At 40.1% G+C, this 15,926-nt stretch overlaps 1 protein-coding gene and 1 long non-coding RNA gene across 4 annotated transcripts in view; one reads left to right on the plus strand and one right to left on the minus strand.

Annotated features, from left to right (window-relative positions):
* The window catches only part of opcml (opioid binding protein/cell adhesion molecule-like), a 1,180,460-nt gene that overhangs the window by 953,950 nt on the left and 210,584 nt on the right, over positions 1-15,926 (minus strand). The gene's annotated exons all lie outside the window — the stretch shown is intronic.
* Positions 6,344-15,926, plus strand: part of LOC117517734 — a 28,304-nt gene continuing 18,721 nt past the window's right edge. The window contains exons 1-3 of the long non-coding RNA XR_004562816.1: positions 6,344-6,354; positions 10,131-10,141; positions 11,678-11,681. This is a non-coding gene — a long non-coding RNA (uncharacterized LOC117517734). The remainder of the gene's footprint in view (positions 6,355-10,130; positions 10,142-11,677; positions 11,682-15,926) is intronic.

Here is a 15,926-nt window from a genome sequence, read left to right on the forward strand (position 1 = left end):
GCTCCTTCAAACTAACTGACATACTGTCAAAATATCTTACATGTAGCCAATTATAGCTGACTTAAAACTATGGTGACACCATAAAGCCAGATAGAAGAACTCCCATAAGATTCCCAGAAAATCTCTGGAGGACTGCCTTGCATCAGTGAGAGGCTGGACGTCTACTATTGTCCTACTTTTAAACTCTGATAAGACTGAAATGATGGTTTTTGGTCCATTGAGACATCGCATCAATTTGACCAACTGGTGCTCAGCCTGGGTTTGTGTGTCATTCATCATACAGACAAAGTGAGGAACATTGGGATAATTTTTGATCCCACATTGTCCTTTGACCTCCATATATTAGGGATATTACCAGGACTGCTTTTTTCCATCTGCAAAATATAGCGAGGATTCGCCCCATCCTGTCTATGGTTGATGCTGAGACCCTGATTCATGCTTTTGTTTCTTCTAGATTGGATTATTGTAATGTCCTATTTTCAGGGTTACCGCAGTCCAGCATTAGGGGTCTCCAGCTGGTTCACAAAGCTGTTGTCAGACTTTTGAAACGAAGCAGAATGTTTGAACATATTACACCCATTCTGGCGTCTTTGCACTGGCTTCCTGTCTCTGTAAGAGCAGATTTTAAGGTCTTGCTGCTAACCATTAAAATTGTTCATGGACAATGGCAGATTTGGTAAAACCCTACGTACCGGCCCAGGTGTTGCAGTCGCAAGATGCGGGACTTCTGTGTGCTCCTAGGATGAAGTCAACGGCGCAAAGAACCTTCTCTTATCATGCACCCGCTCTATGGAACAGTCTCCCTGCGACCGTGAGGCAGTCAGATTCTGTGGACATTTTTAAGTCAAGACTAAAAATGTATTTTTATTCCCTTTCTTTTGAATAGCGTTTTTTATGTTTTATTATTTTACTTGTGTCTTTTAATTCTGTATTTTAATATTTTAAACATTAGCGACCGTGATGATAGTGGATGTAAAGCAGCCCGCTGCAAAGCTACAGAAATAATACATTTGTATTATTTTGAATTTTTCAAGTTTTACTGGGAACATCGATATCCAAGCTTTATTCTTTTTTTTAACCTGACATATTCAGGACTGCTGCATGGGTTTACAACATGTTGCATGCATTATATTGCTTTGAATGCTTTAAGCTTGTAGTGCACATAGCACTAGTTTGCCACTCCAGCTCCAAGCTGTCCGAGGATATTCTGTCCCTGAATTGTCAATTCAAAGTTAAATGTGTGTTTAATGTGATGGCTGTGTGTGTCTGTCTGTCTGTCTATGGTAATATCTTTAAAATGCGAAGAACAATTTCAGTCAAACTTGGATAAGCTCAGTTGACCATCCTATTGTAACACAGGTTATGTCAAGGTTACAATCGAAGGTCAAAGTTGCATCAGGGGTCACTGTCTACTATGCCTGCAACAAATGATTATTTTCACTATTTTAATCGGTTGATTGTTTTTTTGAATTGTTGAGTTGTTAGGTCCATACAGAGTCTAGAAATGGAGAAAAATGTTCATCAGTGTTATCCAGAGCCAAAGATGATGCTGTCACATGTCTTGTTTTGCAAAGCAGCTGATAAAATAATCGAGAAATTGTTCACATTTAAGAAACTGAACCCAAAGATGGCCTTGGATATAGTCAAATAAATAAATAAATATCTTCTTGAATAATTGAACTGAAGTACCAATCAATTTAACATGTGATTAATAATTGACTAATCACTGCAGCTTGCCGCTGGCAATATCTTAAAAATATACTACAAATAAATTTTAGTCATGCTTGGTAGATCAATTCAGTGGACTATCCTCTTGCAACACAGCTTATATTAAGGTTATAGGTCTGAGGTCAAGGTCAAATCAGAGGTCACACCTGCCCATGGCAATAACAAGGTCACATCAAGGTCATATGATTGAGGTCAAGGTCAAATCAGATGTCACTACTACCCACAGCAATATCTTAAAGACAAGGTCACATCAAGGTCATATGTCTGAGGTCAAGGTCAAATCAGATGTCACTACTACCCACAGCAATATCTTAAAGACAAGGTCACATCAAGGTCATATGTCTGAGGTTAAGGTCAAACCAGGTCAAGGTCAAATCAGATGTCACTACTATCCACAGTAATATCTTAAAAAACAAGGTCACATCAAGGTCATCTGTCTGAGATCAAGGTAAAATCAGAGGTCACTACTATCCACGGCAATATCTTAAAGACAAGGCCACGTCAAGGTCATATGTCTGAGATCAAGGTCAAATCATAGGTACCAGTCTAAAATACATGAAAAATACATCTAAAATACATCTCAGGCAATAAATGATCTATATATAGACATATAAGGACATAGTTTTCTGCATAGAACTCTGCTGTCCTGAGGCTATAAAGTGCACCACGCCTTTGATGTCAATGTTGATGGTATAATGAAGCTGAAAAATTAGGTGGTGGCGGTGAAGCACTGCAATCATCTAAAAATAATCCATGCTGGTGTCAATTCATTCTTCCAATTTGTAGTTAAAGTGAGCACAGCTTTAGGCCAAAATTAAGTAAAGCTTTTGATTTGAAAACAGGCACTTCCCTTTATTGGACCCTGAATTTAAAATTGCTATTTTATATCTGTAATTCAAGCATGATTGATCTGCTGTTTGTTTATAAATATGTACACATACTTTTTATTGGTCAAGGAACAACTCAGCTTAGTTTGCATTCACAATTATTCCCTGTGATCACATGGAACTGAGTCACATAAAAGGCGTTGGATAATGAATCAACAGTTCTGCATTTATTCACATATTAGCAGGGCTGCACACAGTTTATACAGGGACCACTCTATTTATCACTCCTTCAAAACATAACTGCTTATTAGAGAAAAATGAACATGAATGAACAATAATTTACACCACTTTTTACCAAAATTGGAGCAACTTTAACTTCTGACTCCTGTACAAACTGAAATTGACCTTTGTCACCATTCTTAATGTTTTTTTACCCCATAACTCTATAACATTCAATCATAGATAGTCCAAACTATACCCTTGTGGAATCTTTGTGATCAGGCATATAATGTGGTATAGCTTTCAATATGATTGGAAATTTTTTTAATTTTGACCCCTGTGTAATTCTTCAATTGACCCCTACCTGGCTGCCTATTGAAAATTTAAGTGGATTCTCAGTTTATTCAAAGACTAATGTCTACGGACTATGCATGCCAACTGTGGTGCTTGCTTCCTGAAATGAACTATTGTTACAGTTATCTGCTCCACTATATGTTTCAAATTAAAGTATAAACATATTTCTTAGCTTTCTGTGCAGTTATATTGTTGGGTGTCATGTGGCTGCTCCTTCAAACTAATTGACATACTGTCAAAATATCTTACATGTAGCCAATTATAGCTGACTTAAAACTATGGTGACACCATAGAGCAGATAGAAGAACTCCCATAAGATTCCCAGAAAATCTCTGAAGGACTGCCTTGCATCAGTGAGAGGCTGGATGTCTAGTAACTTCCTACTTTTAAACTCTGATAAGACTGAAATGATGGTTTTTGGTCCATTGAGACATCAGCATCAATTTGACCAACTGGTGCTCAGCCTGGGTTTGTGTGTCATTCATCATACAGACAAAGTGAGGAACATTGGGATAATTTTTAATCCCACGTTGTATTTTGACCTCCATATTAGGGATATTAATATGGAGGCTGGGGCTAGCAGACGTGACCACCTTGTTGCGCTCCCAACACCTCCTCTGGTATGGTCATGTCACGCGTGCTGATTCAGCCATCAACACCATCACGAGTATGGCTATGCCTGGTCGAAGAAGACAAGTAAGACCCAAGAAGACCTGGTCTGACTGTGTCAAGGCCGACATGAAAGTCAGCAACCTGGCCAGCACTGACCTGCTGTACCGAGGTGCTTGGAGGGCCTGTGTATGAGAAGCTAGTCACCTGCTGCCCACCCCGACCCCAAAGACTCACTCTCCTTCGACAACCAGAAATCAGGTGCAGCAGTAAATAATCCCAGGATATGATGATGATGATGATTAGGGATATTACCAGGACTGCTTTTTTCCATCTATGAGGATTCGCCCCATCCTATCTATAGCTGACGCTGAGACCCTGATCTATGCTTTTGTTTCTTCTAGATTGGATTATTGTAATGCCCTATTTTCAGGGTTACCGCCATCCAGCATTAGGGGTCTTCAGCTGGTTCAGAACGCTGCTGTCACACTTTTGATACGAACCAGAAGGTTTGAACATATTACACCCATTCTGGCTTCTTTGTACTGGATTCCTGTCTCTGTAAGAGCAGATTGTAAGGTCTTGCTGCTAACCATTAAAATTGGTCCAGGTCAAGGACAATGGCCGATTTGCTGAAACCCTACGTACCGGCTCGGGTTTTGTGGTCGCAGGATGAGGGACTACTGTCTGATCCTAGGGTGAAGAAGAAGTCAGCAGATCAAAGAGCCTTCTCTTATCGTGCACCCGCTCTATGGAACAGTCTCCCTGTGACCATGAGGCAGTCAGATTCCATGGACATTTTTAAGTCAAGACTAAAAATGTATTTTTATTCCCTTTCTTATGAATAGCTTTTTTTATGTTTTATTCTTTTACTTGTGTCTTTTAATTCTGTATTTTAATATTTTAAGCATTAGCGGCCTTGATGATAGTGGATGGACAGCAGCCCACTGCAAAGCTACAGAAATAATACATTTGTATTATATTTAATTTTTCAAGTTTTACTGGGAACATCGATATGCCAGGCAATAAATGATCTATATATAGACATATAAGGACATAGTTTTCTGCATAGAACTCTGCTGTCCTGAGGCTATAAAGTGCACCACGCCTTTTTTTGTCAATGTTGACAGCATAATGAAGTTGAAAAATTAGGTGGTGGCGGTGAAGCACTGCAATCATCTAAAAAGAATCCATGCTGGTGTCAATTTATTCTTCCAATTTGTAGTTAAAGTGAGCACAGCTTTAGGCCAAAATTAAGTAAAGCTTTTGATGTGAAAACAGGCACTTCCCTTTATTGGACCCTGAATTTAAAATTGCTATTGTCATGTCATGTTCCACCTACTGTTAGCATTTTTGTAATCCCTATTTGAAGCTACCAGAGGGATCTCAGAAGAGCCTCACTGCACCTAATCCCAACCATTCTATCTGAAGGCATAACATCACCTTCCATCTACTCTGCTGTTTACAATAACTCTGTAATGGCAGTTAAACATGTTTTGCACACTATTTTCTGATGTTTTAATATGGAGTATTTTGAACTCAATGCAACATGTAGTCTTGATAGCTGTGCTACATTTAATGCATTAAAGATTTTAGACAGTGACCCAAAAGGGGACATAATTATTCTGTCTCTCATTTTGCATTGCAGCTGGAAGACTAAAGAAAAAAAGAGGAGGAATCAGTGGAATCACTCTACTATGGAGAGAATCCTCTGTACATGGTTTGCCAGCTGCACAGGGGCAAACAGGAAAGAGCTCCAAAGGGTTATCAAAATGGCAGAGAAGATCGTTGGGTGGCCTCTACACACACTGGGGGACCTTCATGCATCTTACTGTCTCAGGAGAGCCAACACCATCCTAAAGGACTCATTGCACCCTGGACACTCCCTGTTTGAGCTACTGCCATCAACCAGATGGTACAGGGCCATTAAAGCAAGTACAAATAGACTGAAAAACAGTTTCTACCCAACTGCTGTTTGAGTTTTGAATGGCACTGGAACCAAATCGTCGTGTCACCATGCCACACTTGAAATGAGTGCAGTATTTGTTTATGTACAATATACACTGCCACTGAAATATCCACAGTTTTGTACATACTTTTTTTTTTATATGCAGTCTCTTTCTTGCTGCTGCATTCTTTTTTTTTTTTTTTTAATTTGCACTCTGGACATACTGCTTTTACTTGATTAAAGTTTACGTTTATTTTTCTTTTCTCCTCCAGACCTTTCAAGTCTGCATGTGGTTTACTCAGGTTTATATTTGCACTGAAAGGCTGCACCTTACCTTTCACTGTACCTGTTACAATGAAAATAAAGAATCTGTATCTGTACTCCCTAGTGCACCTTCTACTGGTTGCCACTAGATGTCACTAAATTCTGCACACTGCACCTTTAAAGGCTGAATTTTAAACCTGTGTTCAGTTGATATCACCATTTTCCCCTTCATCATTTTCTCTTCCTCCATCTCTCACTTCCTCCTCTACCATCAGCACTTTTTTTTTTGGGGGGGGGGGGGGGGTTGCTCTCCCATCCTTCTATTTGCCCAGAAGCATGTTGATTGGTCTGCAAATCACTATCATGATCATGTCAGAGCTGGTTAAATATTAATTGTGTGTAGGTGTGCGCCACGTAGGTGTTCTGACATTTTTTTCAGTCTTTCCTGCATTTTATAAACAGCCTGTCATGCACAATATGATATTCAAAACACAACACGCATCCATGTTTGAGAATGAAAGGAGCAATTTTTGGTGTAACTGTCATTTGCATTTTTCTTACCACTATAAATGTCACTTCCAGCCGAGATAAGTGGAGCGGCTGTAAAACGTACACATGTTGTTCAAAGCAGAGGTAGCATTTATTTTCATATCATCTGGCAGCATTAGTTACATCAGCTGAATTTATTTGGATCAATTAAATCCCCCCCCCCCCCCCCCCACACACACACACACACATACAGACACACACACACTTCAACCCTGTGGATAGTAAGACATCTACGGCAAACTGGAGCCGGATGAGTGCTTGATGGACTGCTTTTGGTGCACTGAAGCGAATACCCCGAGCAGCCATTGGGTAGCAATACATTACAAACAAATAGCCAAGATGGAGTGATTCTTATGAGGTCTTCATCTTGCCTACAGTGCATGTCTCACAGGCAGCCTGGGATATGGAGAGAGCATGACAGGATGGCAGCTGCAGGTCAGTGGAGATTTAGCTTGAGGGATCAATCTGGGTTCCAAAAGTGGCCTCCCGCCTGCACGCACACTCACAGTCTTTGACGTTATGAGTCCGGAGCCGCTGCTTTGATACCCGCAACTGAGGAGGGAGGAAGCAGCTTGTATTATTGTCTGTTATAGTTCAAATATACTCGGGAGGGTGTCACTTTTGTCCTCTGCACGAAGCTGCTTCTCCCTGCTACAGTAAGTAAACTTTGTTTACTGCTCCATCCCAGCTGTTAACAATGAGATTTTTAATTGCAGTGACTCTCAAAGTTAAATCCCATCAGCAGTGAACAGATGCATATTTGTGTGCGTGTGTTTGGTGATTTTTTTTTTATATACCTTGAGAAAAGTTTTTATCTGCAGGGATTTTTAAATAAAGAGAGACATATGGAGAGAAAAAACAGCTGTATGACTGGGTTGCTATTTATTTGTCACTCTCTCAAATTGTGCTGTCATAGAGGCTCAAGGTCAAACTTTAACATTTCACCCCCCTTTGTCAGAATGAGAACACTGTAGATAAGAAATGAACATTAGCTCCTTCATCAAATCAGCCATACTTCAGTGTATTTTGATAAATTTGTATTAACTGAAGCTCAAAGTCAAACTTCAGTACTTCACTTTTTTTTTTTGACTGGGTTAGTGTCCACAAGAAATAACATTACAGCAATAGTGTTAAATAACAGCACATTCAAAATACATACATAGACTGCTTCATCAAATCACTCATGCTTCAGTATCTTTGAGTAAATTGGTGGACACTGAAGCTCAAAGTCAAACTTCTATACTTCACCCTTTTTTTGACTGGGTTAGTTTCCACAAGAAACAACATTACAGCAATACTGTTAAATAACAGCACATTCAAAATACGTACATCGGCTGCTTCATCAAATCACTCATGCTTCAGTATCTTTGGGTAAATTAGTGGACACTGAAGCTCAAGGTCAAACTTCAGTGTTTTTCAGACCAGGTCAGTATCCACAGAAAATATTTTTTACAGCTATATCATTAAAACAAAAATGTGAAGACACTTTTTGGCAACCCAATCATACTTTCAAGTCTTTGGATAAATGTGTATAGAAGTGGAACTCAAGGTTAAACTTCAGCGTCTGATCTACTTTTCTTCTCGGCTAATTTTGACACAGAACAGCATTATCACTCAATCAGATATATGACTTAATAAAGCTGACCCAAGGGCCAGAAAGCTCCACTGAGACATACAAAATCTGAACTTTACCATTAATAATAGATAATTTCTGATTGTATTATTTAGCAGCTTTTCCTGTGTACTACAAAATGTGATTATCGCAAATATGTTGTATGTTTTTGCATTCTATATGATTTCCAGTGTAAGGTAGGAGTGGGTGATGTGACCTAAAATTAATACTGTATTTCTTACTTATTTTTGGTATGAATGATGGCTGTATCATATCATGGTATTATTTTTTTCCATGTTTTACTGGGATTCACATGTCCTGTCCCTATATCTAAATAATAATTTAAAGGAGTTATATTAAATGCATAGAATGCATCATTGTCAATTAAGAGACATGGGAGAGTGTTATGCGTTTTCAGCAGTGACTGTGTGTTTGTTGGTGATGGAGGAGGTGGTCTTTCAAAAATCTGACATAAAATTAAAGCATTTGAGGTGTATTTATGTGACATATGTCACAGAAGTCTCAAACAAACTGGCTGGCCGACATGATGTTCGTATCTGGGGAATGTCTATGAAAACACCCATTTGTGAGATTTGGAGATGTTGAATGGTAAAACCTCAAACATATGAAAATATAACAGGGAGATAAAAACGGGGATTGTGATAATAATAATTCAATTAAATTAATTTTTTTTTTTTATATAGCGCCAAATCACAACAAACAGTTGCCCCAAGGCGCCTTATATTGTAAGGCAAGGCCATACAATAATTATGTAAAACCCCAATGGTCAAAACGACCCCCTGTGAGCAAGCACTTGGCAACAGTGGGAAGGAAAAACTCCCTTTTAACAGGAAGAAACCTCCAGCAGAACCAGGCTCAGGGAGGGGCAGTCTTCTGCTGGGACTGGTTGGGGCTGAGGGAGAGAACCAGGAAAAAGACATGCTGTGGAGAGGAGCAGAGATCAATCACTAATCATTAAATGCAGAGTGGTGCATACAGAGCAAAAAGAGAAAGAAACAGTGCATCATGGGAACCCCCCAGCAGTCTACGTCTATAGCAGCATAACTAAGGGATGGTTCAGGGTCACCTGATCCAGCCCTAACTATAAGCTTTAGCAAAAAGGAAAGTTTTAAGCCTAATCTTAAAAGTAGAGAGGGTGTCTGTCTCCCTGATCTGAATTGGGAGCTGGTTCCACAGGAGAGGAGCCTGAAAGCTGAAGGCTCTGCCTCCCATTCTACTCTTACAAACCCTAGGAACTACAAGTAAGCCTGCAGTCTGAGAGCGAAGCACTCTATTGGGGTGATATGGTACTATGAGGTCCCTAAGATAAGATGGGACCTGATTATTCAAAACCTTATAAGTAAGAAGAAGAATTTTAAATTCTATTCTAGAATTAACAGGAAGCCAATGAAGAGAGGCCAATATGGGTGAGATATGCTCTCTCCTTCTAGTCCCCGTTAGTACTCTAGCTGCAGCATTTTGAATTAACTGAAGGCTTTTTAGGGAACTTTTAGGACAACCTGATAATAATGAATTACAATAGTCCAGCCTAGAGGAAATAAATGCATGAATTAGTTTTTCAGCATCACTCTGAGACAAGACCTTTCTAATTTTAGAGATATTGCGTAAATGCAAAAAAAGCAGTCCTACATATTTGTTTAATATGCGCTTTGAATGACATATCCTGATCAAAAATGACTCCAAGATTTCTCACAGTATTACTAGAGGTCAGGGTAATGCCATCCAGAGTAAGGATCTGGTTAGACACCATGTTTCTAAGATTTGTGGGGCCAAGTACAATAACTTCAGTTTTATCTGAGTTGAAAAGCAGGAAATTAGAGGTCATCCATGTCTTTATGTCTGTAAGACAATCCTGCAGTTTAGCTAATTGGTGTGTGTCCTCTGGCTTCATGGATAGATAAAGCTGGGTATCATCTGCGTAACAATGAAAATTTAAGCAATACCGTCTAATAATACTGCCTAAGGGAAGCATGTATAAAGTGAATAAAATTGGTCCTAGCATAGAACCTTGTGGAACTCCATAATTAACTTTAGTCTGTGAAGAAGATTCCCCATTTACATGAACAAATTGTAATCTATTAGACAAATATGATTCAAACCACTGCAGCGCAGTGCCTTTAATACCTATGGCATGCTCTAATCTCTGTAATAAAATTTTATGGTCAACAGTATCAAAAGCAGCACTGAGGTCTAACAGAACAAGCACAGAGATGAGTCCACTGTCCGAGGCCATAAGAAGATCATTTGCAACCTTCACTAATGCTGTTTCTGTACTATGATGAATTCTAAAACCTGACTGAAACTCTTCAAATAGACCATTCCTCTGCAGATGATCAGTTAGCTGTTTTACAACTACCCTTTCAAGAATTTTTGAGAGAAAAGGAAGGTTGGAGATTGGCCTATAATTAGCTAGATAGCTGGGTCAAGTGATGGCTTTTTAAGTAATGGTTTAATTACTGCCACCTTAAAAGCCTGTGGTACATAGCCAACTAATAAAGATAGATTGATCATATTTAAGATCGAAGCATTAAATAATGGTAGGGCTTCCTTGAGCAGCCTGGTAGGAATGGGGTCTAATAAACATGTTGATGGTTTGGATGAAGTAACTAATGAAAATAACTCAGACAGGACAATCGGAGAGAAAGAGTCTAACCAAATACCGGCATCACTGAAAGCAGCCAAAGATAACGATACGTCTTTGGGATGGTTATGAGTAATTTTTTCTCTAATAGTTAAAATTTTGTTAGCAAAGAAAGTCATGAAGTCATTACTAGAGCAACAGACTCTTTTTCCAGGCTAAATGAAGATCTTCTAAATTAGTGAGACGCCATTTCCTCTCCAACCTACGGGTTATCTGCTTTAAGCTGTGAGTTTGTGAGTTATACCACGGAGTCAGGCACTTCTGATTTAAAGCTCTCTTTTTCAGAGGAGCTACAGCATCCAAAGTTGTCTTCAATGAGGATGTAAAACTATTGACGAGATACTCTATCTCACTTACAGAGTTTAGGTAGCTACTCTGCACTGTGTTGGTATATGGCATTAGAGAACATAAAGAAGGAATCATATCCATAAACCTAGTTACAGCGCTTTCTGAAAGACTTCTAGTGTAATGAAACTTATTCCCCACTGCTGGGTAGTCCATCAGAGTAAATGTAAATGTTATTAAGAAATGATTCAGACAGAAGGGAGTTTTCAGGGAATACTGTTAAGTCTTCAATTTCCATACCATAAGTCAGAACAAGATCTAAGATATGATTAAAGTGGTGGGTGGACTCATTTACATTTTGAGCAAAGCCAATTGAGTCTAATAATAGATTAAATGCAGTGTTGAGGCTGTCATTCTCAGCATCTGTGTGGATGTTAAAATCGCCCACTATAATTATCTTATCTGAGCTAAGCACTAAGTCAGACAAAAGGTCTGAAAATTCACAGAGAAACTCACAGTAACGACCAGGTGGACGATAGATAATAACAAATAAAACTGGTTTTTGGGACTTCCAATTTGGATGGACAAGACTAAGAGTCAAGCTTTCAAATGAATTAAAGCTCTGTCTGGGTTTTTGATTAATTAATAAGCTGGAATGGAAGATTGCTGCTAATCCTCCGCCTCGGCCCATGCTACGAGCATTCTGACAGTTAGTGTGACTCGGGGGTGTTGACTCATTTAAACTAACATATTCATCCTGCTGTAACCAGGTTTCTGTAAGGCAGAATAAATCAATATGTTGATCAATTATTATATCATTTACCAACAGGGACTTAGAAGAGAGATACCTAATGTTTAATAGACCACATTTAACTGTTTTAGTCTGTGGTGGAGTTGAAGGTGCTATATTATTTTTTCTTTTTGAATTTTTATGCTTAAATAGATTTTTGCTGGTTATTGGTGGTCTGGGAGCAGACACCGTCTCTACGGGGATGGGGTAATGAGGGGATGGCAGGGGGAGAGAAGCTGCAGAGAGGTGTGTAAGACTACAACTCTGCTTCCTGGTCCCAACCCTGGATAGTCATGGTTTGGAGGATTTAAGAAAATTGGCCAGATTTCTAGAAATGAGAGCTGCTCCATCCAAAGTGGGATGGATGCCGTCTCTCCTAACAAGACCAGGTTTTCCCCAGAAGCTTTGCCAATTATCTATGAAGCCCACCTCATTTTTGGACACCACTCAGACAGCCAGCAATTCAAGGAGAACATGCGGCTAAACATGTCACTCCCGGTCCGATTGGGGAGGGGCCCAGAGAAATCAATAATGATATGAGCAAGAGTTTAGCTTGGGCTACTTTGATTTAGGGATGCACCGATCCACAATTTTTCACTTCTGATCCGATCCCGATACCTGAATTTGTATATCTGTCAATACTTTTCCAATCCGATACCAGAGCTCTGTTTGCTTTCATATTATTATTATCATTATTGTTGATTTTATATGAGGATTTTCTTAAAAAAGAGTCCTTGAGCAGATACTGAGCAGAAATGGTGGCGCGTGTATACGCTGCGGCTTGCAGCTCCTGTGGCTATGCTTGTGTTCATTTGTTTGTTTGTTTTTTACTCATGTCTATGTACACACTGGTAATGGAAGCACTAGTGCAGTACAGTAGGTTGGAATTATGGAATATTGGGATACAGTGCAGGTTTCACATATCTCCGAAACTGGACTTTATTTTACCGGCGTTGCAAAGGACTACTGAGCTTATGATTTTTTCCACGCCGCTGCCCAGGAGACAGCGTTTTCATAAACAGAAAAGGGGTAAAAGACTTGTGTGCTAGGCTACAAACTAGCCCGTACAGACCGGCGCTTCCTAGCCTCTTCCTTGCCAATGTCAGGTCTCTTGCCAACAAGATTGATGAGATCCGACTCAGGATTATCTCGCGAAGAATGGACAGTTGTGTGGCCGCTGTTACAGAGACCTGGCTGGATGATAACATCCCAGATACAGCGGTGGAGAGAGGGCGGACAGGACTGTGGCTTCGGGTAATAGCAGAGGTGGGGGGCCTGGGGCTGTATGTAAACAATCTTTGGTGTACAGCCACATATATTGTTGCAACATTCTGCTCTCCTGGTTTGGAATACTTGGCGGTGAAATGCAGACCTTTTAAGCTGGTGAGAGAGCTCTCGTCTGTTGTGATTGTAACTGTCTATCACCACGGGCAAATGCTAAAGTAGCGTAAGAGACGCTGTACGGCCTGGTTAATGGGCAGATGAACGCCAACTCAGAGGCGGATGTGATTGTGGCTGGAGATTTTAATCACATTGAATTAAAGGTGGTGTTTCCTAAATTTCACAAGTACATACAGTAGTGTTCAGAATAACAGTAGTGCTATGTGACTAAAAAGATTAAACCAGGTTTTGAGGATATTTCTTATTGTTACATGGGAAACAAGGTACCAGTAGATTCAGTAGATTCTCACAAATCCAACAAGACCAAGCATTCATGATATGCACACACTTAATGCTATGAAATTGGGCTATTAGTAAAAAAAGTAGAAAAGGGGGTGTTCACAATAATAGTAGTGTGGCATTCAGTCAGTGAGTTCGTCAGTTTTGTGGAACAAAGAGGTGTGAATCAGGTGTCCCCTATTTAAGGATGAAGCCAGCACCTGTTGAACATGCTTTTCTCTTTGAAAGCCTGAGGAAAATGGGACATTCAAGACATTGTTCAGAAGAACAGCACAGTTTGATTAAAAAGTTGATTGGAGAGGGGAAAACTTATACGCAGGTGCAAAAAATTATAGGCTGATCATCTACAATGATCTCCAATGCTTTAAAATGGACAAAAAAACAAAAAAAACAAAAAACAGAGACGTGTGGAAGAAAATGGAAAACAACCATCAAAATGGATAGAAGAATAACCAGAATGGCAAATGCTCACCCATTAATCAGCTCCAGGATGATCAAAGACAGTCTGGAGTTACCTGTAAGTGCTGTGACAGTTAGAAGACGCCTGTGTGAAGCTAAGTTATTTGCAAGAATCCCCTGCAAGGTCCCGCTGTTAAATAAAAGACATGTGCAGAAGAGGTTACAATTTGCCAAAGAACACATCAACTGGCCTAAAGGAGGAATATTTTGTGGACTGATGAGAGTAAAATTGTTCTTTTTGGGTTCAAGGGCTGCAGACAGTTTGTGAGACTACCCCCAAGCTCTGAATTCAAGTCACAGTTCACAGTGAAGACAGGGAAGCATGGTGGTGCAAGCATCATGATATGGGCATGTTTCTCCTACTATGGTGTTGGGCCTATATATCACATACCAGGTATCATGGATCAGTTTGGATATGTCAAAATACTTGAAGAGGTCATGTTGCCTTATGCTGAAGAGGACATGGCCTTGAAATGGGTGTTTCAACAAGACAATGACCCCAAGCACACTAGTAAACGAGCAAAATCTTGGTTCCAAACCAAGAAAATTAATGTTTTGGAGTGGCCTGCCCAATCCCCGGACCTAAATTCAATTGAGAACTTGTGGGGTGACATCAAAAAAGCTGTTTCTGAAGCAAAACCAAGAAATGTGAATTAATTGTGGAATGTTGTTAAAGAATCTTGGAGTGGAATAACAGCTGAAAGGTTGGTTGACTCCATGCCTCGCAGATGTGAAGAAATCATGAAAAACTGTGGTTATACAACTAAATACTAGTTTAGTGATTCACAGGACTGCTAAAAAAGCAGTTTGAACATAACAGTTTTGAGTTTGTAGCGTCAACAGCAGATGCTACTATTATTGTGAACACCGCCTTTTCTACTTTTTTTTTTTTACTAATAACCCAATTTCATAGCCTTAAGAGTGTGCATATCATGAATGCTTGGTCTTGTTGGATTTGTGAGAATCTACTGAATCAACTGGTACCTTGTTTCCCATGTAACAATAAGAAATATACTCAAAACCTGGATTAATCTTTTTAGTCACATAGCACTACAATTATTCTGAACACTACTGTAAACTTCCCTACCAGAGACAATAATATTTTGGATCAGGTATATTGTAATATTCCTGGTGCTTACAAGGCAGTAGCAGCACCACATCTGGGCATGTCCGACCACAGTTCAGTGGAGCCGATTCCTGCTTATAAGCCCCTGGCATGTAGATCAAAGCCAACCATCAAGACAGTTCAAGTTTGGTCTAATTACGCCTCCTCTGCATTACAGGACTCTTGAGGACACAGACTGGAGTGTGTTTAGGGATGGGGCGGCCCTGGAAGAATATACATCATTTGTCCTGGGTTACTTCCAGTTCTGTATTGATGCTATCCTCCCTGTAAAGACCATTAAGGAGTTTCCCAATCAGAAACCATGGTTGATAGCACAGTACGGTCCCTGCTGAAGGCCCGAGATGCTGCTTACCGGGCTAGAGACAGGCTGGCTTACTGCAGGGCTCGATCTGCACTGAGGAGTGGAATTAAGCAGGCAAAACTCCTTTATAAACAGCGCATAGAGGAGCATTTTAATAAGGACCCTCAGAATATGTGGCGAGGCATCAGGACCATGACGGATTATAAGCACAAGAACCAACTGGCCAGCCATGACCCCACCCTGCCTGATACTTTGAACAAATTCTTTGCCCATTTTGACACTTCAAACAGCAGGGAGGCTGTACATTTACCCCAACTTGAGGAGCAACATTTGCCCCTTGTCCTGCAGCACCATCAGGTGATGTCTACATTGCAGAGGATCAACGTCCGCAAAGTGCAGGGCCGGATGGGGTGTCGGGTCGGACTCTGAGAACATGTGCTAATCAATTAGCAGGAGTGTTTTCAGACATTTTCAATCTGTCCTTGTGCCTGGCCGAGGTTCCTGGGTGCCTCA

Source organism: Thalassophryne amazonica, chromosome 9 (genome assembly GCF_902500255.1).
Source record: "Thalassophryne amazonica chromosome 9, fThaAma1.1, whole genome shotgun sequence".
In the NCBI taxonomy this organism is placed as follows: domain Eukaryota; kingdom Metazoa; phylum Chordata; class Actinopteri; order Batrachoidiformes; family Batrachoididae; genus Thalassophryne; species Thalassophryne amazonica.